The 22,874-nt window shown below is 41.2% G+C and overlaps 1 long non-coding RNA gene across 4 annotated transcripts in view; it reads left to right on the plus strand.

Annotated features, from left to right (window-relative positions):
- Positions 1–506: 506 nt before the first annotated feature.
- LOC111536206 overlaps positions 507–22,874 on the plus strand; it is an 82,320-nt gene continuing 59,952 nt past the window's right edge. Inside the window, exons 1-5 of one of the 4 annotated variants that reach the window (XR_002729673.1) lie at positions 507–709; positions 11,329–11,475; positions 12,092–12,245; positions 12,680–12,780; positions 19,063–19,131. This is a non-coding gene — a long non-coding RNA (uncharacterized LOC111536206). Of the gene's footprint in view, positions 969–3,846; positions 3,904–11,328; positions 11,476–12,091; positions 12,246–12,679; positions 12,798–19,062; positions 19,132–22,874 lie in introns of those variants that run through there. The other 3 variants (XR_002729671.1, XR_002729672.1, XR_002729674.1) reach the window with 3 other exon arrangements.

Below are 22,874 nucleotides of genomic sequence, written 5' to 3' on the forward strand. Positions count from 1 at the left end.
CTGAGCACCGGTGTTTTCCATAATGTTCCCTGTTTAAAACATTTGTGGTTCATTTGTAGCAGATGTATTTAAAGGGCGAGGCCTTAGGATTATGTTCAGCCGATGGTTTATGAGAGTTTCCCTTGCCTTTGTTCAGGTTGACTGGTCTTATGTGAATCCTGGGGTACTCTAGCCCCCTCCCTTGGAGTTGAGACTCATTCCATCTAGATCTGGGATTCACTCTGATCACCTGCAACGCCTTCTTTCCCCAATTCAACTTCCCTAGTTTATCGCTTCTACCCGCATTAGGGAAGGCTGGTAATGGCTCTCCTTGGGCACTGGGGCAGAACAGTGGCGAGAAACACGTCCACATAGCATCAGGCATGCATACTGTATACAAATAGGAGCAAGAAGAGAGAGGACTAGCGAGGTGCGCAGGTTATTTGAAAGGCTGGATGAGGAGGCGCGGCGCCGAGGGGCGGCGCTCAAGCTAACAGTATTTGAGAAGACCTGAGTTACGGGGAGGGGCTCCAGTGGGTGGTGGAGAGAGGGAGGCACGCATGCGCAAGACGTGAATGGCGTAGGGGTTGGAGGTTTGGAAGGTCAGGAAGGGAAGGACTCGCAGGCATATTTACGAACGCAAAGTTGCTAGGAGTTGGTACCAGCAGTTGGGAGGTAGAGGTGGAGCTCATGCGTATTTGAGACAACATCTTGAAGGTTGGGGAGAACGGTAAGGAGGAAGCGGCGCGCATGCGTATTTCAGACGAAGTGCCGGGGAGGGCAGGCGCTCAGCGTTCGGGTAACTAAGGTTGCAAAATGGCGAGGGGGGAGGTAAGCTGTCTTTGCTTGGCCATCTTGGGCTAGCAGGCCCTCCAGAGAACTACCTTTTTAGCTGAGTGAAGGGATCAGTCAACCTGAGTTGGAGTTCTGTGCTGTGGCCAGATCCACTAGAAATTAACCCAGAATCTTAGCCTCTCACTGGCCTATCGGTAAGTGGGTTCAAAAATGAGGAGGCGATGATGACTCTGCAAAAGGTTGCGGCAGCTGGCGGTGCGTAGGAAATGCGTAAAAAGGGAGCAGTTGGAGATAGGCCACATTTGGGCAGTACGCATTCGGAGGGCTCTCTCTGGCTTTCCGATCTTGGGTCTCTGTACTTGGCTCTGAATACAGTCATCCCATCACAGTAGCAAAACACTGTGGTTGTAGTGTGAGAATCTAATGTTAATGTTGGCCGAAAGCCCTTGATTTTCTCCCCTGAGAACATAGGCGTGAGGATTTGGATGTGTTTCCAAATGCTTGTTACTCTTTGCTGTAAAACTGGAATTTGGACCTATGGCTGCCTGGGACTCATACTGTCGTGGAGAAAGATAGAAAGATAGTTAATGGCAGTGGTGGTATGAAGGTGACCTGGGCTTTCACCCTTTCCTTTATTTTTTCTTCTGTAGAACTTTCAGCACGGTTTTGTCAAGGGGGAAGATTAGAGTTTCTATTTTAAAGGCAGATGTACTGTCATGACTCTCTGAAGACTTGCTGTTAATCGCTAAAACTAGTAAGTTAGCACTTAGATACAGATACATAGTTAGAAAGGGCACAGGATTAAAAAGTGAAAAAAACATCTTTTTCCAATAATCCTAGCTATGATTTCATGATGGTCCTTTTCCTTCTCTGGGCCTATTTCTCTCTCTCGCTCACTTATTTATTTACTTTTAGACAGAGTCTTGCCCCGTCGCCTAGGCTGGAGTGCGGTGGCGCGATCTCAGCTCACTACAACCTCCGCCTCCCGGGTTCAAGCGATTCTGATGCCTCAGCCTCCCAAGTATTGGCTGGGGTTACAGGTGCGCGCCACCACGCCCGGCTAATTTTTGTATTTTTAGTAGAGACGGGGTTTTGCCGTGTTGGTCAGGCTGGTCTCGAACTCCCGGCCTCAAGTGATCCGCCCGCCTCGGCCTCCCAAAGTGCTGGGATTACAAGCCTGAGCCACCACGCCCGGCCACTGGGCCTATTTCTGTATCTGTAATAATGATTAGATGTCAATAGCACTTACTACGTTTGAGGTTCTGGTCTGCGTGCTTTTACATAGGCCGTAACTCATTTGGTACTCTTCGACCATCTTACGAAACAGCAGAGTAGTAAACAACAGCAGTACTGTTACTAAGTTTTTACAAATGAGAAATTTGAGGGACACGAGACTAATTTGTTCAAGGCTTTACAGCCAGTTGAATGGCTGAGACAGGGTTTTTATCCAGGTGGGATGGCTCCAGAAGCCTGTGCTCTTAAGCATTATGCTTTATTCCCTAAAAAGAGGAGGCGAATTTAAAGGAGCCTTCTTTCATGATTTCAAAATCTGTTTGTAACTAACCAAAGCCATTTGAGAAAGAAGACCTGTTTTCTGTTTCTGACTGTGCAGACTACAGGGTTACTTACCTAGGAGACAAAAGGTAAAGAATTGTTGATTTGGTGCCTAGTGGGGTGGCTATCCTTAACTACCCTTGTCTTCTGTGCTTTTTGTTCTGCAGAGGGTCTAAAATGGCCGACTGCGGCAGGCTGGACACACCCTTCTTGTTTTGCCTGATTTTCTGTCTGCTCTAACGCTTTGAAACTTCTAACCAGTCATTTGCTGCAGTACATGTTTTTTTTTTTAACCCATTATTAATATTTCGCCATGTTGATCCAAATATACAATAGTGAGGGAAAGGTTACTGTCTTTTTTCTTGTAATAAAAGACTGAAAATACATTTGTTTCATTTTTATTATTTGCTTAGGATACATTCGTGGAAGTGGAGTTAGTACATCAAAGGGTATGAACATTTTAAACTCTCAGTGTCTATTGCCAAATTTCTTCCCAAAAAGGTTGTATCAATTTTTACTCATACAAGCACTGAATGTTGTTGTTTTTTAATTTTTAATGGATAAAAACCAGTATTAATTTTTCATTTGCTTATTAGTTTGGATTTTCTTCCTCCATATATATCTCAGCAGTTTTCTTTCATGTAATGATAGTTAATATCTTATGTTGATTTATGCGTTGAAGTTTTAGTTTAGTGTTTATTATTATGTTTGAGTGTGTTCTGTAAATAAAGATTACTCAGACTTTTGTAAAGTTATAAATACCTACTCCATGTTATTGTTTGCCTCTTAATTTTTGTCTTTAAATTTTTGGTTAGTAGAGATTTGAAATTATTTGGCAAATTTGTCTTCTATTTTGTGATTTTTCTTCTATTGTTTAAATTTGAATAGCTCCCTCAGTCTAGAAATTTGGTAAATTTTGTAACTTTGCCTGAGGATAACTATCAAGCATGGGAGAAAAAACATCCATCATTTCACCACCCAGAGAGAACTATTGTTAATACATTTATTCACTTCATTCTCTGCATTTTTCTATGCAGTTGATAATATATGTGTACTATTTTATAATGTGTTTTGTTTTTAACATTATAACATGTGTATGTCCATGTTAAACATTCTTTGTAATTGTCAGTGTTTCATGATGTTCTGTTGTATGGAAGTATTTTACAGATTTTCAGTATTTTAAATTATGTAATGAATATCTTTTCATTTGGTTTTTATTATTCATCTATTTTGGGTTGTTATTGAAGAGACTTCTAGAATTAGTTATTTGTCAAAAGATTTGAACATTATAAAGAATTGGCATAGTTACTTTTCAAAAAATTAATGTCAGTTTTTGTACCCAGTCATTTAGGTACTTATAAAAAATGTTTTTGCTTTTTTTTTTTTGCTGACTCCATATGTAAATGAATGAATGGTATCTCATCGTTTTTTTGTTTTGTTTTGTTTTTTTTGAGACAGGCTCTCCCCCTATTGCTCAGGCTGGAGTACAGTGGCGTGATCATGGCTCACTGAAGCCTCGACTTCCAGGGCTCCAGAGATCCTCTCACCTCAGCCTCCTGAGTAGCGGAACTACAGGTGTGTGCCACCATGTCCAGCTAATTTTTAAATTTTTTTGTGGAGATGGGGTTTTGCCACGTTGCTCAGGCTTGTCTTGAACTCCTGGGCTCAAGTGATTCTCCCATCCCGGCTTCCCAAAATGCTGGGATTACAGGGGTGAGCCACCATACCTGGCTGATGTCTTTGTTTTGTGATACAGTTCTTTTATTATTTGGTGAGGCTGGACTTTTAGATCTTAATTACTAGCTCTTATTTCCTTTTGTGAATCATTCAATTTGTGCCTGAATGTTATTTGTAAGTTGCAAATGTCATTTGTTGCAGATATGCTCCCAGTAATATTTGTTGCCATTGAGTCTGAAGAAATGTTTGGAGTTCCAAATATAATTGCTATGTGGATACATGTCTGGTTCTTGGTAGCCATTTTGAGACAACATTTGTCTGACCTCTTATCTTATTTTTGTTTTTATTTTTAGAGTGGAAGTCTTGCCCAGGCTGGTCTTGAACTCCTGGGCTCAAGCGATCCTTCTGCCTCGGCCTCCCAAAGTGCTGGGATTACAGGCATGAGCCACCTTGCCCGGCCTTGTCTGACCTTTAAACAGAAATTCATTTCTTTTTATCTAAAAGGAAAGCACTTTTGAGTACTGTGCAACAGTGGTGCTTCCTGGCTCTGGGCATGGAGAGAAGACAGGGCAACATTTTGTCCCTAATGAGAAACTAATTTAGACAAGAAACAAAACAGTGGTCTCTTCTCCCCCATCCATTCAGGGACTGGTCTTATTTTAAATATTTCTGAGTGGCCTGAGGGAGGATATAGGCAGGTAGTGAAATGTCCACATTTATACATACTGTTAAATGCTTTGGGGATGTGAAATGCTAATAGGAACACACTAGCGTGTGAGAAGGCACCAGGAGTGGGCTAACTGGCAGAAAGGAACAGTGTATAGGCAAGAGCAGTGTAATAACTTTAGGGGAAAATAATATGTTAAGCTTATTAAATAACAGCCTCATAGAGACACTGGGTCCCAAAACAGTGATCTCAGTATAACTGTCAACAACTTGCTGATGTTTTCAGCCCTATTTGCTGGTCAGAGACAAAAAAGCCATTAAAAACCTAGGTATTATTAAGAAAGGTATGAGACACAGAAAAATGCCATCCTATCTTTGTGTAAAACTGTCTGAACCAAATAACTATTACAGTGGTAATCTTACCTCAAGGAGTCTGTTACTATCACTCACACGATTTTGAAAAGGGAGTGGGCAGAGTGTGTTACCTCTCTATTTCATTTTTCTTGTTTATAATACATAGGTGAATTAGATATTCTCAAAGGTCTTGGAGGGGTCTAATTCTGGTTTCCTGAAACTGAATGTTATTTCTAGTTTAGAGAATCTGTTTAATTATGTTTATTGAATAAACTATTCTGACATTCCTACTCTGATCTGTATATTATCTATTTTGTATTTAATAACATTCTAACTTTTTTTTTTCAGTGAAGGATGAGGATTATTGGATTTAGAAGTGCCAAATGAGCTGTTACTGATTGCTTTTTGCTATCTAGTTACACTGGGTTAATCCAGTTAGTTGTAAGCTCCCATTTTTCAGCATTTTGCTAGCTGTAGATATTAAACCAGGCTCATGTGGGTAGTAGGGTGGGGAGGTTAAGAGGAGTATATAAACAAAAAGGGAAAAAAAAACTCATGTTTTAGAAGAGGGGGTTGAGAAGTTCCTTTATTGGAAGTCTGTGCACAGAAGTCCCATTTTACATCATGCCAGTGTCTAGTTCCCAATTCCATCTATGGCTAGGAGTTAGGGAAAACCTGAATATTTGAAATAACCGAAAAGCATTTAACCTTTGATTTCTATAATTTGTTCCTCCCCTGTCTTGATGTTACAGCCAGCAGCAGCCTGGAGCAGCACCCCCTGGGAAGAAATTTTACATCGGCCATTATAATACAACCTGATAAGTGTTACAGCACTTACCAGATTGTATTGTAATTGTCTGTGTATATGCCTGTCTCTCTTCCTGTTATTAGTTAGACTGTGAGCTCCTTGAGGGCAAGGAAGGTGTCTTCATCTCCAGAGCCCAGCCTGGCACATTAGTAGGTCTCAGTAAATGTTTATTAGATGAATAAACGAATGACTCATCAGCAAACATTTATTGTGTGCCTGCTAAAGTGAGCTCCACAGGCTCTGGACTGTCAACTGTTTCTTCAAAAAGCATGTGGTCAGAAACTTGATATTTCTGTATATATCTTCCTAAGAGTTTCTCATGAGACAATGCCATTTTTGTGTTTGGATTTCAGTCCTTGATATTTACAGATGTTGCAACTGTTGCTATTGCTGACACTTGCTTTCTTGGTGGGACTTGAGTGATGACTGTTAGATTGGGGCCTCATCCTCAGGGCCCAGGTAATCATCCAAATAGTCCAAATAGTATTCTTAGATAGGACTTTGCATTTTCTTTTCTCTCTCTCTCTCTTTCTTTCTTTCTTTCTTTCTTTCTTTCTTTCTTTCTTTCTTTCTAAGAGACAGGTTCTCACTCTGTTGCTCAGGCTGGAGTGCAATGGCGCGATCACGGGTCACTGCAGCCTCGAACTCCTAGGTTCAGGTGATCCTTCCACCTCAGCGTTCTGAGTTAGGACTACAGGTGTGCGCCACCACCCCTGGCTAATGTTTGTATTTTTCATAGAGACGGGGGTCTCGTTATGGTGCCCAGGCTGTTCTCGAACTCCTGGACTCAAGCGATCTACATCCCTCAGCCTCCCAGAATGCTGGGATTACAGGTGTGAGCCACTGCACCCAACCAGACTCCATATTCTAAACCAAGGGTGGCCAAACTTTATTGCCAATGGGCTACCTGTTTTTGCAAATACAGTTCTATATTGGAACACAGCCACGTTCATTCACTGATGTTTTACCTGGGGCGGCTTTTGCGTCCCAGTGGCACAGTTAAGTAGCTATTAGGGTGGTGCAAAAGTAGTTGCTGTTTTTGCCATTAAATATATTGGAGACATTGTGGCCCACAAAGCCTTTGTAGAAAAAGATTGCCGTGCCTGCTCTGGATCATCACTCGACAGTGATGGTTTCATTCCTCACTCCATTCACCAGACCAGAATTCATATTTATTTACTTCATTTGTCATTGCTTATGACAAGTCTTTTTCCTCTTTTACAGATAAACCAGCTAAGACATGTTTTAAAGTAGGAAATTATAAGACCTCCCCCAGGGTCCTGCAGTCAGTCAGTTATACCCTGTCCTTCAACATCAAGCTTTGAACCTGTACTCTAGAAATACCTTTTATTGTATTCAAACTTGAAGCACATGGACATAGCATACTTTGGTGCCTTCGCCCTTGCTCCCCTCCTTCCTACACAGTTCTTTGCAATGAGAATATGGGAAATAAGGACTTAATGTGGGATAAGGCAGAAAGGTAAGCTGAGGCAAATGTTTAGAGGGTCCTAACACTAATTTTTAAATGAAGAAGTGGGGTGTCTGAAATATTCATTTATTTAGACGTATACAGGTAGTGAGCCTAGACTTCCAAGAGCTTAGAGCCCCTCCCCTTGTGCCTCCCCAACTTTACATACTATCTTGGTAACCTGCCTATGAATATATTTTGATTCATTTCACTTCATTAAAAAGTCGGAGAGCTCAAAGTCATATTTGAGAAAGCTAAATTTAAAACAAAATGGAGGAAACATTGAATAGGCTCATCTTGTTGGATAGGATCATCCTAGGAATAAAATAAAATAGAAGGAAAAGTCTTACAGCCATATTTTTAAAGCTGCTTGCTGGATTTTTCCCAAAATTTTATGTGAAAGCTGTCAAACATACATACAGAAAAGTTGAAAGAATTGTATGGTGAAAAGCCATGTACCCAACACCTAGATTTTATAATTAACATTTCACTGTACAGTCATGTGTTGCTTAAAGACAGGATGTGTTCTGAGTAATGGATCATTAAGTGATTTTGTTGTTTTGTGAACATCATAGGGGAGTGTACTTATACAAACCTAGATGGTATAGCTTACTACACACCTAGGCTATATGGTATAGCCTATTCCTCCTAGGCTACAAACCTGTACAGCATGTTGCTGTATTGAATACTGTAGGCATTTGGAACACAATGGTAAGTATTTGTATATCCAAACATATCTAACATAGAAAAGGTACAGTAAAAACATGGTGTTATTATCTTATGGGACCACCATTGTATATGCGCCTGTGACTGAAATGTTACTATAAGATTCAGGACTGTTTGCGTTATCACATTAACTCATCTTTGTTGAATAGGTTTTAAAAATCCATCTGTCGTCCGTGTTAATGTCATCTGTATCTGACCCATCATGGTGCTGAAAAAGTTTGTTTTCATTCTTATTTGTATCTTCTAAGTTGGCATGAATACCAGCACAGCACAACTATGTGTAAGCAGATCTGTGCAGGAATGAGAGTTTCAGGGAGAGAATCCACGTTGTTTCTGAAAGAAAATGGCTATAGCTCACTGTTGTTTACTGGAAATAGTAGGGGGAAGGAAAGATGGAAGTCCAGGTCCAGTGTCATATACTGCCTTGCACCTTACTCACTTCTCTGCCTTTAGGGTAGGTGGTTTTCTGAGCAGCTTCTGCTTGGTTCTTTCCTTCAAGGCTTGCTAAAGGAGAAACAACAATGTCATATTGAAATGCCAATGAGGCAATATTTAGCATTAGAATAACTCCTTGGAATTCTAGTAAATGGATTTTTAATTTGGGCTACTGTCTAATAGTATTCTTTGAGCCTTTTCTGTTAGCAACAGCTGCAGTTTCAGTTAGGAAGCACCATGAAATTTTGTTTATCTTTATCCATGGACATGATAATGGTCAGTGTTACCTGTTTGTGTCTATCTCCTTTGATTTAAACTCAAGGGTAGAGACCGTGTGTTACTGATGTTTGCACATCTCTTACACAGTAAATAATGGAAAAACTTACCTAGTCATGAATAGGAACTTGGTTAAATACATTTTGGTGTATTCATGTAATGGCACAACATAGCCATTAAACATAAAAATAGTCTTGAAGATAAATATTTGACTTGGAAAGATGTATAGAGCATATTAATTGAAAAAGGGCTAAAGAGAAACAGTATAGTTTCATCTAATCATTGTAAAATAAGAATTCATGTTTGTGCATGTACATGAAAGTTGTTGGAAGAATGTACCCCAAGTGTTAAACTTTTCTGGGATTCTGGCTGATTTTTTTTTTTTTTTGAGATGGAGTCTCGCTCTTTTGCCAGGCTGGAGTGCAGTGGCATGATTGTGGCTCACTGCAACCTCTGACTCCCTGGTTCAAGCGATTCTCTTGCCTCAGCCTCCCGAGTGGGATTACAGGCATGCGCCACCACATCCAGCTAATTTTTGTATTTTTAGTAGAGACGGGGTTTCACCATGTTGGCCAGGATGGTCTCACTTGCTGGGATTACAGGCGTGAGCCACCGCGCCCGGCCTGTGGCTGATTTTTACATTCTTTGCCTAATGTAGTTCTGGATTTTTTTTTTTTTTTTTTGCAGTGTTCATCTATGACTATCAAAGTTAGAGACACATTGAAACTATTTCCATTTCGAAACTGTTGACCTGAACAGAGTGGAATAGTGGGGGTGGTGAGGGGTTCTGGAAACTGGAGAAATTTAGTTCGGAAAAGAGCTGGGTGGGGTGCGGGAAGGGAATGGTGGAAATAAGATCACTGTCTTCAGAGGAAGGCACTAACTACCACCTACCCCTCGATTCCTGGCTCCTTAGTGCAGGCATTTTCTGGATCAGTGTTTACACCTACCATTTATTTCCCAATTAGGCCCTCTACACATTCCTTTTCTACCCTTGTCCCTCTGGGTTTTAAAGCTACAATAATTGCTAGTGGCAGCAGCTGCTTATGAATATGCAAGTCTTGCCCTAGTAAATGGTGGCCTTAGTTGCTCCAATAAAGAGATGGCTCAAGCCTATCAAGGCTCCTGCTTCCCCCTCTCCTCTCAGCTAGGCAGCACCAGTCTTCCCTATCTATGGTGGGAGAACTTTCTGCCTGGTTCTCATGGTCACTAGTAGATTAGAGGACAGATTCTTTCTGGCTGGTGGTAGGTAAAACAGTTAAAAATGAGTCCTGGGTAACTGCTCCTTGGGTCTTCCAGGGGTTTGAGTTGAGGGTTGCCGGCATCTCACTGAGTAATGGGAAACTTAGCAGTATTGACTTGTGCTGCCAGCATATAATGATAACAGTAACCTGGGCTTTGGGCCATTGCTGAATTGCCAGATTTCTGGGTTATTTTTCACGCTAAGCAGCTAGGGACTGAGAAACTTACAGGCAATAGGCTGTTCCTTAGAAAGGACCCCTTGGCCAGGCAGGGTGGCTCACGCCTGTAATCCCAGCACTTTGGGAAGCTGAGGTTGGGTGGATCACCTGAGGTCAGGAGTTTGAGACCGGCCTGGCCAAGATGGTAAAACCCCATCTACTAAAAACACAAAAATTAGCCAGGTGCGGTGGCGGGCGCCTGTAATCCCAGCTACTCGGCAGGAGAGAGGCGGGAGAATCACTTGAACCTGGGAGGCTGAGGTTGCAGTGCTTGAACCCAGGAGGCAGAGGTTGCAGTGACCGGGATCACACCACTGCACTGTAGCCTGGGCGACAGAGCAAGACTCTGTTTCAAAAAAAGAAAGAATGAAAGGACTCCTTGATGGTCTTTGGCTTGTGTCTCATGACTCAGAGCCTGTTACTCCAGTGGTTGATTCTTGAAGGTAGGGGCGTAGCCGCTGGTCAGCCTAGCTTTTTGTGGTCCTATTGATAGCCCAGACAGCTGGGTGAGGGAGCAGATAATGTTCAATTCCTTTTCACTTAAGGTAAGGTGAGTGGTGGTGGGAGTTGAGATTGTAAATGATAGGGTCTTGGTCCAAGAGCCCAGAGTTTTGTAACCTTTTCCTATCAGTGTGAAAACCAGATGCCATCTGATGACTAGATGAAGGTTTCATTCACCTTTTGCAGGCTGTTTTGGTCAGGACTAAAGAATGTAGGTTCATTAACTGCCAGACACAGAAGGGCCACTAAGGGGTCAAGTTTACCCCCTAATTCACAGCGATATTGAAGTCTAAAGAGGGGAAGAACTTGAAGGAAACTGCGAAGATAAGCATTAGAGTTCACATCTGGGTACTAACACTTTGGTGTAGTCATTGGTACCTCTGTACCCAGGTTCTCTCATTTAAAATAAAGGCAGGAATCCTTACTAATAATCGTAGACCTTGCAACTGCCTTTGCCAGATAATATAATTGTGATGCTAAGTGTGAATGCTTTGCAAGAGTAAAATCTGAGATCCATGGTGTGACTGGCTGGATAACTTGACTAAGGTGGTAAAAATAAAATTAAAGCTAGATCTCAAACCTTGACTGTTCCATCTTACGTTTGTTTCTTTCTTCTCCCTGTCCTATAGGTGATGCCACTTGCAATCAGAAACTATGCCACTGGTGAAGAAGTATATTGAGCCCTGCCTGGTTAACCTCCAGTGAGGTTATTAGAGAATTGAGAGAGGCTCAAATCAGCATCCTGCACCTAGTTATCAAACCATTGTGAAGTCTTGGTAAGTGGCCAGTGGCTTTGGTGGGCTTGCTCAGTTAGTGGGATGGGGTAGGGTAAGGGTGCTTAATAGGCACTAAGCAATTACTGTATATTTTCACATTATGATATGAAAAAAAGTCTTAAAATATTCAGGCTGTACTACAGAATAAATAATCTAACCTCTTTTTTCCCTATTGTCCCATTTTTACAGATGGGAGAATTAGAAATTGCCCAAGATTATATGAGGCCACAGTAGATGGCACAAATTGCCCAAGATTATAGCTGGTTGGCATAGAAAATGGATTTGAGTCCAAGTCAGTACTGTGTCTTCTACTCAGTGCTTCATCTAGGTTCTATCAAATCCAGGGAAGCCATGTGAGACAGAAATGTTTTTATTTCACAGTAAAAGATTTTTTTTCTTTTCTTTTTTTTTTTTTAAATAGAGGTGGGGGTCTCACTATGTTGCCCAGGCTGGTCTTGAACTCCTGGGCTCAAGTGATCCACACACCTTGGACTCATTTCACACTAAAAGATTTCTGTAATGACTCCTGAGATTTTACTCCTCTGATGTTGGAAATTTCCATGGTGTGAAGTTTTATTATGCATAAAATCACCTGGGGTGCTTGTTAAACATGCAGATTCCTGGATGGCCAGAAAACATCTCATTGGTCAAGAGCAACATTAAGATCTGCCTGTTATCATACTGATGCTTCCTGCCCAGCAAGTTCATCAGAGGAAGAGGATGAATTACGGTTGCCATGGATGTCCTTGTGAGGCAGTTGGGAAGCCTTGGTAAGTTGCCAGTGGCTTGGGGGTTCCCCAGTTGGTGGTAGAAAAGAGAAGGGACATAGGTCATGATCTCGCCCTTTCTAACTTTCTAGCTTTATTAAGTAGTTACTAAATGCCAGAGACTGTTGCAGATGTTAACAAATTCTTGCCATGGAACTTTCATTCTTGTGAAGTTAGACAAAGGGATAAGTAACCAGTAAATGTATACTGTATCATAAGTGTTATATCAATTGTTTTTTCCCATTATGATGTAAAAAATTGCACTTAAAAATGATTAGGTTAAACTACGCAACATCTTGTATTTTTCTCCCTTCTTCGCATTCTACCTTTTAATACCTGCCACAGTTGCTCAATGCGATGGAGGCTGACCAAGCTGAGTGTTAGGAAGGTCATAGATGATGCAAACAGTCTTTTTTCTTTTTGTTACTTCTCACTAGGCTGGATTGTGAAGGATATTTGGAAAGTATTTTAGAGTCCACCAGATCCTCCATGTGAATGACCATGCAGCAAAAGAAGGAGGGTCCTGTCAGTGATTAAGGTAACATAGTGATTAAGGTAAGTAGGGGAAGAGAGGCTTACTTTGCCCTGATTCTTGTCAGGGAGGCTCTCAGAACTGCCATTTCCAGAGCATAAGTGACAGGCCAGCACTTTCAAAGCCTGCAACTTATTCTATAATATATCCTTCTTAAAACAATTCATGTAGATTATATGCTTATCCAGTCTGTGATCACTCCTGCAGAAGATCAGAAGAACTGAAATATGGGTGACATAGGCTCTTACTTTTGTAAATATTTTGTTGAAACACAGTTGTGTTCGTTCATTATTGTCGATGGCAGCTTTCATGCTACAGCAGAGATGAGTAGTTGGGAGAGAAACCATATGGACCATGGAGTTTGAAATATTACTGTCTGGCCCTTCACAGAAAGTTTGCCAATTCCTGGCATAGGTTAAATAAATGTACTATGTCTACAAATCCTCCTCTCCCCATTTTCCTTTCAATGGGATTTGCATTTACAGTTGATCCTAGAACATATGGAATCTCATAGTAATCATCTTGCCTCTGAATTTCTTCCCACTCAAATTAAGCTCACCTAGAAAGCACATTCACAAATTGGGCTACATATACAGAAGGAACTATGTTTTATATGCCTCATCGTAGTCAACTCATTTCTCCTATATGTATGGTTCCCCCATTTTGTCCTTCTTTTCAGGGGTGACTTTTAAACTTGAGCCATTCATGAGTATCCAAAAAGTTACAACTTATGTTTTCTAATTAAGACTTTGTCCTTATTTTAGTATACTTACCCTCTCTGGCTTTTTTGCATATTTCTGCAGATGTCTTGACCTTTCTGGGGAATAAGCCCCCTTAGAAGATTAATTTTCTGTAGTTCTCTATTGAGGAAATACATGACATTTAGCTTTTTAATAATTTGATGCCATTCATTGAACACCTACTGTGTGCTTTATGTTCCCTGTCTTATTGAATTTTTACAGAAAACTGGAAGAGTTTTGTGTTATTACTACCTCCATCTCAAAGATGAGTCTTGGAAAGTTTAAGTAACTTTAGGTTACATTGTAATCAGTGGCAGAACTGGGACTTAAGAACATAATTCATGTTTGCATTTTCTTTTCTTTCTCTATCTTTTTTTTTTTTTTTTTTTGAGACAGAGTCTCGCTCTGTCGCCCGGGCTGGAGTGCAGTGGCCTGATCTCAGCTCACTGCAAGCTCTGCCTCCCGGGTTTACGCCATTCTCCTGCCTCAGCCTCCCGAATAGCTGGGACTACAGGCGCCCGCCACCTCGCCCGGCTAGTTTTTTGTATTTTTAGTAGAGACGGGGTTTCACCGTGTTAGCCAGGATGGTCTCGATCTCCTGACCTCGTGATCCACCCGTCTCAGCCTCCCAAAGTGCTGGGATTACAGGCTTGAGCCACCGCGCCCGGCCCCTCTATCTTTTTTTTTTTAATTTTTTTTAGAAGAGATAGCATCTCACTCACTATGTTGCCCAGGCCTGGTCTTGAACTCCTGGGCTCAAGCAATTCTCCCACTTCCGCCTGCCAAAGTGTTAGGATTATAGGCGTGAGCCCTCATGCCCACCCCTTGCGTTTTCTATTTAAGTGGTCTTGAAGTTTTTTTTTTTTTTTCCCCTTTTTAAATCTTGTAATTTGGCCTTTAGTAATAAGCATAGAATAGCAAAGTGTAATACCTGAACTGGGGAAAAAAGTCCTTGAATTCTTTAGGAAAGACTTAGTTGATGGGTACAAAGTGAAATGCTCACTGGAACCGGGAATCAGAATCCAGTTCTGCTCACCTATCCCTACATACCCTTCTTCACTCTGCCCTGGCGTATCATGGTTGATGTACATATCAATGATCATCCCTTCTATAATCCCACTTAACAACTTAGAAGTGAATTGGTAATACTCTTCTGGCTTAAAGCCCTTCTTCTCTGGGCAGGTGTGGTGGCTCCTACATTATCCCAGCACTTTGGGAGGCCGAGGTGGGAGGATTGCGTGAGCCCAGGAGTTTGAGACCAGCCTGGGTAACATAGCAAGACCCTGTCTCTACAAAAAAATTAAAAAGTAGCTGAGCATGGTGGTGTTCACGCCTGTAATCCCAGCATTTGGGGAGGCTGAGGTGGGTGGATCACGAGGTCAAGAGATCAAGGCCATCCTGGCCAACATGGTGAAACCCCGTCTGTACTAAAACTACAAAAATTAGCCGGGCGTGGTAGCAGGCACCTGTAGTCCCAGCTATGGGAGGCTGAGGCAGGACAATCATGTGAACCTGGGAGACGGAGGTTGCAGTGAGCTGAGATTGCACCACTGTACTCCAGCCTGGTGACAGAGCAAGACTCCGTCTCAAAAAAAAAAAAAAAGAAAAAGAAACATCCAGATGTCCTGTTACTGGAAGGGCATCATAGTTTATCCTGTACCTGACACTAATATACCTACTCTGGGAATTCTTCTACCTACAACTATTTATTTATCTGATCCCATCAGGTATTAAAGTTCTAAAAGTTAACAGAATTCTTAAAGGTTCCCAATCCCTCCCAGAAACCCCATCATCTCAAAGTCACTAGCTATTAAAAGAAACAAAAAAAAAAGGTGGCTCCTGACCTAGTCTCTTTGAGTGTGAAGACCTATTTACTATATAAAGCTGTCACCTGCCTTGAAAAGATTAAGACAGCAAGAAAGTTCTTAGAAAGTGGGTATGTGACTGGCCTCAGATAAGGAGAAATTGTTGAGAAGGAGGAGTTGGGTTTTTTTGTCTTTTTTTGTTTCTTGTTTTTGAAACAGGGTCTCGCTCTATCTCCCAGGCTGGAATGCAATGGTGCGATCAGAGCTCACTGCAGCCTCAACCTCCCAGACTCAAATAATCCTCCCTCCTCAGCCTCCCAAGTAGCTAGGACTACAGGATGCACCACCATGCCTATTGTTTCTGTAGCACGGTCTTATAATATGGCAGACACAGTGGCCTCCCACAGAGAAATGAGTCATAAAAGGGCTCATTGTTTTAAGACAGCCAAATGTATGGCACTTGGAGAATTTCAAAGAGTAGAAGGCCTTCTTGATTGCACTCCCCTTTAACAGGCTTGCCTCTTATGGGGCTATGTGTAGCATTGAAATGGTTCACAAGTGAAAATGGTTATGCATAGTGTGTCAGCCCCACCCTAAGCTCCCAGAGCCTCCATTCTGAGTACAAAGGTCAGTTTTCTTCTCGGGACAGGCCAAGGATGATGGGGTTTTCATTTCTCTCCTGATCCATGGCAAAGCATTCCTAAACTAGGCACTGGAAGTCTTGCTAACTGGAAAGAGACATTCACCAAGATGAGGAAGGCCAAAGCCAAGTGCCTCATATAGTCCCTAGAAAGCATTCCATTTTATGGAGCAATTTTTGGTCTCTCTCTTTTTTTTTTTTTTTTTTTTTTTGTGAGACAGTGACTCAGGCTGGAGTGCAGTGATACAGTCACTGCTCATTGCAGCCTCAACTTCCTGTGCTCAGGTGATCCTCTCACTTCAGCTTCCCGAGTAGTTGGGACTACAAGCATGCGCCACCATGCCCAGCTAATTTTTCGTATTTTTTGTAGAGACGGGGTTTTCCCATGTTGCCCAGGCTGGTCGCAAACTTCTGGACTCAAGCAATCCACCTGCCTTTGCCTCCCAAAGTCCTGGGATTACAGGTATAAGCCACCATGCCCAGCTCTGGTCTCCTTTCTTAATCCTGTTGAATAAGCAAGACTTTTTATCTGAACCCTCCTTTTACTCTTCTTTCTGTTCTTCCATGATCACTTTGTCCCTCTTTCTCTTTGTCATAGGCATGTCCTGTTTCTAATTCCGTTTCTCTTTTCTTTGGTAGGCTAGCCTTCAAGACTGCATTACACTCCCCAACTTAAAATCTTTTGATAGCCCAGGCAGCTCGGTTATCCCCAACTTAAAGTCTTTTTGTTGTAGCTGTATGGCATTTATCTAGGGCATGGGGTACACACAGTAGGTTTCTCTTCTTTTTTAACGTATTTATTATGTTTATGCATGTAAAGAGTTTATTGTTGGCCAGGCGTGGTGGCTCATGCCTGTAATCCCAGCACTTTGGGAGGCGAGGCAGGAGGTCAGGACTTTGAGAGCAGACTGGCCAACATGATGAAACCCCGTCTCTACTAAAAATACAAAAATTAGTGGGACAGGGTGGCTCATGCCTGTAATTGCAGCTACTCGGGAGGCTGAAGCAGGAGAATCACTTGAGCCCAGGTGGTGGAGGTTACATTGAGCTGAGATCGTGCCATTGCACTCCAGCCTGGGTGACAGAGGGAAACTCTGTCTCAAAATCAACAACAACCAAAAAAAGTTTAAAAATTGGAAACCACCAAAAAGTAGTATTAAGAGGAAAATAGAAATTACTCATAATCCCAGAATGCAGTCATGTGCTATTGTTAGTCTTATTTTATTCAGCCATTTTTCTCTTTACACAAACATTTTTTTTTGTTTTTCTTGTTTTTTTTTTTTTTGAGATGGAGTGTCACTCTGTTGCCTGAGCTGGAGTGCAGTGGCACGATCCCGGCTCACTGCAACCTCTGCCTCCTGAGTTCAAGCAATTCTGCCTCAGCCTCTTGAGTAGCTGGGACTACAGGCGCTCGCCATTACACTCAGCTAATTTTTTGTATTTTTAGTAGAGATGGGGTTTCACCATGTTCGCCAGGCTACTCTCGAACTCCTGACCTCGTGATTCGCCCACCTCGGCCACCTAAAGTGGTGGGATTACGGGTGTGAGCCACTGTGCCCGGCCTACAGGTTTTAAAATTTATTATTATCTAAATATTCATTTTAAATATTAATTTTAGTGTACTTCTTTCATTATTTTCTTTAGAGAAATTTCTGATTTCAGAACCAAGTTTATTAGCTTTCACTGTGTACATTAGCACCATTAAAACTAGCTACACCCAAGAAGCAGTATTGAATGGGTACCCCTTCTTTACTTTCCTTTGATTCACTCTACTCTGGCGCTCACAGCTAAGTAAGTATGTACAGCAATGACCTGTCATTTGGTCTATTATCTTTTGTGCTCTGAAATGTCTTTGTTTTTTCATCTGCTCTCAATACTTCTATGCTCTGACCCTTTGTATATAAGGGTAACCATATTTGTTCTTTCCTGCGAAATAATAATTCTTTTCCTTCCATTCAGACTAGCTGCCTGACTCATACAGTGAATAAAGTCACATAGACTCAAAAGAGTAGAGATGGAGGTCGGATGTGGTGGCTCGTGCCTGTAATCTCAACACTTTGGGAGGCTGAGGTGGGAGGATCGCTTGAGCTTGAGCACAGGAGTTTGAGATCAGTCTGGGCAATGTAGCGAGACCTCATCTCTGCCGAAAAATAAAAATTAGCTGGGTGTGGTGGTGCATGGCTGTAGTCCCATGTAGTCCCAGGTACTTGGGAGGCTGAGGCGGGAGGTCATACATACTTTTTGTTGTTACTGCTTCATCATTGGTTCTGATCACTCAGTGTTCTTTCCTTTACACCACATCATAATACAGTATTCTGACTTGGCAATTAGCTCATTTTATTATGAATAGTCTTTAATTAATTTGGTAAATTACTATGAATGAACATTTCATTCATTCTGCTAGGTGTAGGTTTTGCCAGCTGTTCCATTAAGGGACACTCTATGGCACAGGTTGGCAAACTTTTTCTGTAAAGGGCTAGGTAGTCTCTCTATTCAACTCTGCTGTTGTAGCATGAAAATGTCCATAGACAATATGGATACAAATGAGCATGATTGTGTTCTGGTAAAACTTGATTTACAAAAACAGGTAGTAGGTTGGATTTGGCCCAGGGGCCATAGCATGCTGACCCCTGCTCTACAGTATACATACACAAAGACTTTCAAACAGAAAGATGTATACAATAAAACAACCGTTCAGAGTTATTTGATTTACAGTGTATATAATAAAAATAATACAGTTGTATTTGAGTCAGCACTGAAAAGTCTCTTGTGATCTGTGTCTTACGTGCATGATTTGCAGAATATTCATACAAATTCCATGAATATTCTTCATGGGCCATGTTATTACCATTCCTTAGGGGAATCTCTTCCTCGTCATGGGTCTTTCTTTGTATGGCTTAGAAGTGATGTTGTCTTTATATTGTGTTATTTGTTCTTAACTTTACATTACCAGCTCTGGTGTGCTTACCTTTTTCACCAACGTGTTTTCTACCCTACTTACCTCATAAGTGAATCTAATACAGAGGTTACTTTGGATATAATCGTTATCTTAACAGGCAAAATAGTGGGCTGTGCTATTTCAAACCCTAAATTTGGCTTTCAGGATTATGAAGTATTAATTCTTCCACTGATATCTCAAAAGGTGATTTGGACAAAGGAACAGGTATCTCAGGTAAGCAATTGTTGAATATGAAAGTAAATATTCTTCTTTGACTGTTTGTTGTATTTGTTATATTTAATAGCTTTCCTAATAGTGAACCAACTTTGCATTTCTGGAAGAAGATTCATACTTTTCTTTTTTTATTTTTATTTTTTTGAGACGGAGTCTAGCTCTGTCGCCCAGGCTGGAGTGTAGTGGTGCGATCTCAGCCTGCTGCAGCCTCTGCCTCCTGGGTTCAAGCAATTCTCCTGCCTCAGCCTCCTGAGTGACTGGGATTACAGGTGTGCACCACCATGCCCAGCCAATTTTTGATATTTTTTTTAGTAGAGATGGGGTTTTACCATGCTGACCAGGCTGGTCTTGAACTCCTGACGTCGTGATCTGCCCACCTCAGCCTCCCAAAGTGTTGGGATTACAGGCATAAGCCACCATGCCCAGCAGCCAGATTCATACTTTTCAAGAATTTTGAATTATGTTTGCTAAATTTGATATTTCAATTTTTATTTTCTATTTATTATTTTTTTCCTTTTTTTTTTTTTTTTTTTTTTTTGAGACAGAGCCTCACTCTGTTGTCCAGGCTGGAGTGTGGTGGTGCTATCATGGCTCACTGCAGCCTTGACCTCCCTGGCTCAAGGCATCCTCCTACCTCTCATCCTCCTGAATAGCTGGGACTATAGGTGTGCACCACCATCCCCAGATAATGTTTGTGTTTTTCGTAGAGATGGGGTTTCTCCATGTTGCGTAGGCTGGTCTTAAACTCCTGGGCTCAAGCTGTTTGCCCACCTTAGCCTTCCAAAGTGTTGGGATTACAGGGTGAGCTACCATGCCCAGCCTTTTTCTATGTTCAAAAGTGAGTTGTTTTGCGGGGGATCACAGTCTTTTTCAATTGTTGATGTTAGGATCATTAATGAAATCTTTTGTTGCCTACTGTTTTAAACTGAACCAATCTCAAATATATCCCATGCCATTAAATATACTTGAATAACATCTTTTAAAAATTGGCACATAATACACCACTGCATGAATGTAAAAATTTAACTTGTATCCGATATTTGGAATCTTGTTTTAATTACTGCTCTTTTAATTGTGTATAAATAGTGGTACAGTGACTATCTCTGTAGATAAATTTTTGTACATATGTGTGTTTATTTTCTGAGGTTGGATAAAATATATAGTCCTTCTAGTAGTGTATAAGAATGCCTTTTTTTTTTTTTTTTTTTTTTTTTTACTTTTTCACCAGTACACTATATTAAGGTTTCAGAAGAATTTGCCAGTTGTAAAGGTGAAAAATGGCCTCTGATATTTTAATTTGTATTTCTTTAATTCCTAACAAGAGAGAACAGATAAAAATCTTGGATCTTTATTTTTGAGTTTGTTTTTCACACTTAGTTTTAGTCTATCGTATGTTGCAGATATTTCCCCCAGTTTGGCCTATAAATTATTAATTTGTATGTATCTCAAATATCTTTTTCTTTATGGTTTATTCTCCACTTGCATTTTATAATAGGAAGATAAATATATTTTTTATAGTTCATAATTCCTTTATACTTTTTATTGTTTTTTTTTAATACAAATCTTTCCCATTGGGAACCTCTTTGGTGTGTGGTATGTAACTAATTTTTCTAAATGTTCAGCACGTTCAGGGTTTGGGGGCTTATAGTAAGGGTACTTGTGGAGCTCTCAACAGTAGGACTTTCAAAATCTTTTCTCCAGTGCTCTGTTTTTAACATGACTTAAATATTCTCTCAGCCTGTTTCAGTTTTCCTGCCATTGGCTTATGCTATCTTCTATGAGGGGAGTTAGCAAACTTTTTCTGTAAAAGGCCCAGTGGTAAATATTTTAGGTTTTCTGGGTCATATGGTTTCTGCTCTTGTAGCATGAAAACAGTCAAAGACAATACATAAATGAATGAGTATGGCTGTGTTCCAACAAAACTAGTTACAGAAAAAGGTAGTGGGCTGGATTTGGTTTGTTGGCTGTAGTTTGCCAATACTTGCTTTATGATACTGTACTCTTACAACTTCTGCTCACCTAGTTTCTGCTTAGTCATAGTGGGCTTCCTCATATTTATGCCTCTGATTTTCCCTTAGAATCCTTTTTCACCTCTGGTCTTTGCTACTGATTACCTGTTTCCATATTTCACAATTTTAAGTTTCTGAGAGCACAGGCGGTAGCTAAATTAGATGCTTTGCATGTCACCACTATCGTGTACTTTGCTTGGCTGTCTACCCTGTTGCTTCAGTATAACCGATTCCAAATAGCTGCATTCCTTTGGAGGGTCTCTTCCTTGCAATCCAGATTTCATTGCAAGAAATGGGGTCATTTGGATCATTTTAAAGAAGTTTATGGAATTCGACTAGTGTGGTATCATTAATGTGATTAAGCTCTTCTCTCCTTGTGCACATCATCTTGGTCCTACTACAGATTGGTTTCCTCGTTCTCTGTCTTTCTCTAACCTCCTGGTTACTGAATACTTAGATTTTGTTTCTCATTCATAACTTGAGCTTTTGCAACTACTATAGGTGTGACCTTCCTTCTACACTATCTTTCTCTCTACAGACTATCAGCTTTAGCTCTTGCTACTCTCCATGTTGCCAAGTTGTCATTACATTGAGAATCTGATTCCCTGTGGGTTGTTAAGTTTCCTGAGACCGCAGGGATAGTAGTTGCTATTTGGCAGGTCTAGGACATTTCCCCCTATTGATTACTATGTGCAAATGTATCTCTTTCCCTACTTATAATACAAAATTGCTTTAGCCTAACACAGTCCAGCTACTATAAGTGTATCCTGAATCAAGCTCTAAAACTAGACTGCAACTCAGTCATGTAGCATCCAGAGGTACCTGACCATCTTTGGAACTTGACAGTCTCACAGTTAACTCTGAAATCTTACTCTCCTTATATCCTAATGCTATTTTATATGCCTGTTAAGTTGTATCAGATCTACGTTCTGATCTATAGTTTGGAGATTATAATTTTCTAAGCAGTCCTCTGTGAGGTCACAAATACTTTTTGTTTGTTACTGGTTATAGGCATTATTGATTCTCATCATTCAGTATTCTTTCCCTTTTCCCTTACACCAGATGATAATATAGTATTCTCTCTCTCTCTCTCTTTTTTTTTTTTTTTTTTTGGAAACAGGGTCTTGCTTTGTCACCCAGGCTGGAGTGCCATGGTGCAATCTTGGCTCACTGCAACCTCCGCCTCCTGACTCAAGCGATTCTCTCACCTCAGCCTCCCACGTAGCTAGGAATACAGGCATGCACCACCATGCCCAGCTCGTTTTTGTATTTTTTGTAGAGATGGGGTTTCACTATGTTGCCCAGGCTGGTCTCAAACTCCTGAGCTCAAAGCAGTCTGCCTGCCTCAGCTTCCCAAAGTGCTGGGACTATAGGCATGAGCCACCATGCCTGGCCCATAATATAGTATTCTGACTTGACAACTTAGCTCAGTTTATTAGGAATGTCTTTATTTACTTAATTTGGTAAATTACTAGGAATGTAATAGTTTACATTACTGCTATGAACTCCTTTCCTGCTGCATACTCACTTCCTCATTTCTAATTTTTTTTTTGAGACGGAGTCTCGCTCTATCGCCGGGGCTGGAGTGCAGTGGCCGGATCTCAGCTCACTGCAAGCTCCGCCTCCCGGGTTCCCGCCATTCTCCTGGCTCAGCCTCCCGAGTAGCTGGGACTACAGGCGCCCGCCACCTCGCCCGGCTAGATTTTTGTATTTTTTTGGTAGAGACGGGGTTTC

The sequence above is a fragment of the Piliocolobus tephrosceles genome, chromosome 12 (genome assembly GCF_002776525.5).
Source record: "Piliocolobus tephrosceles isolate RC106 chromosome 12, ASM277652v3, whole genome shotgun sequence".
Classification (NCBI taxonomy): Eukaryota; Metazoa; Chordata; class Mammalia; order Primates; family Cercopithecidae; genus Piliocolobus; species Piliocolobus tephrosceles.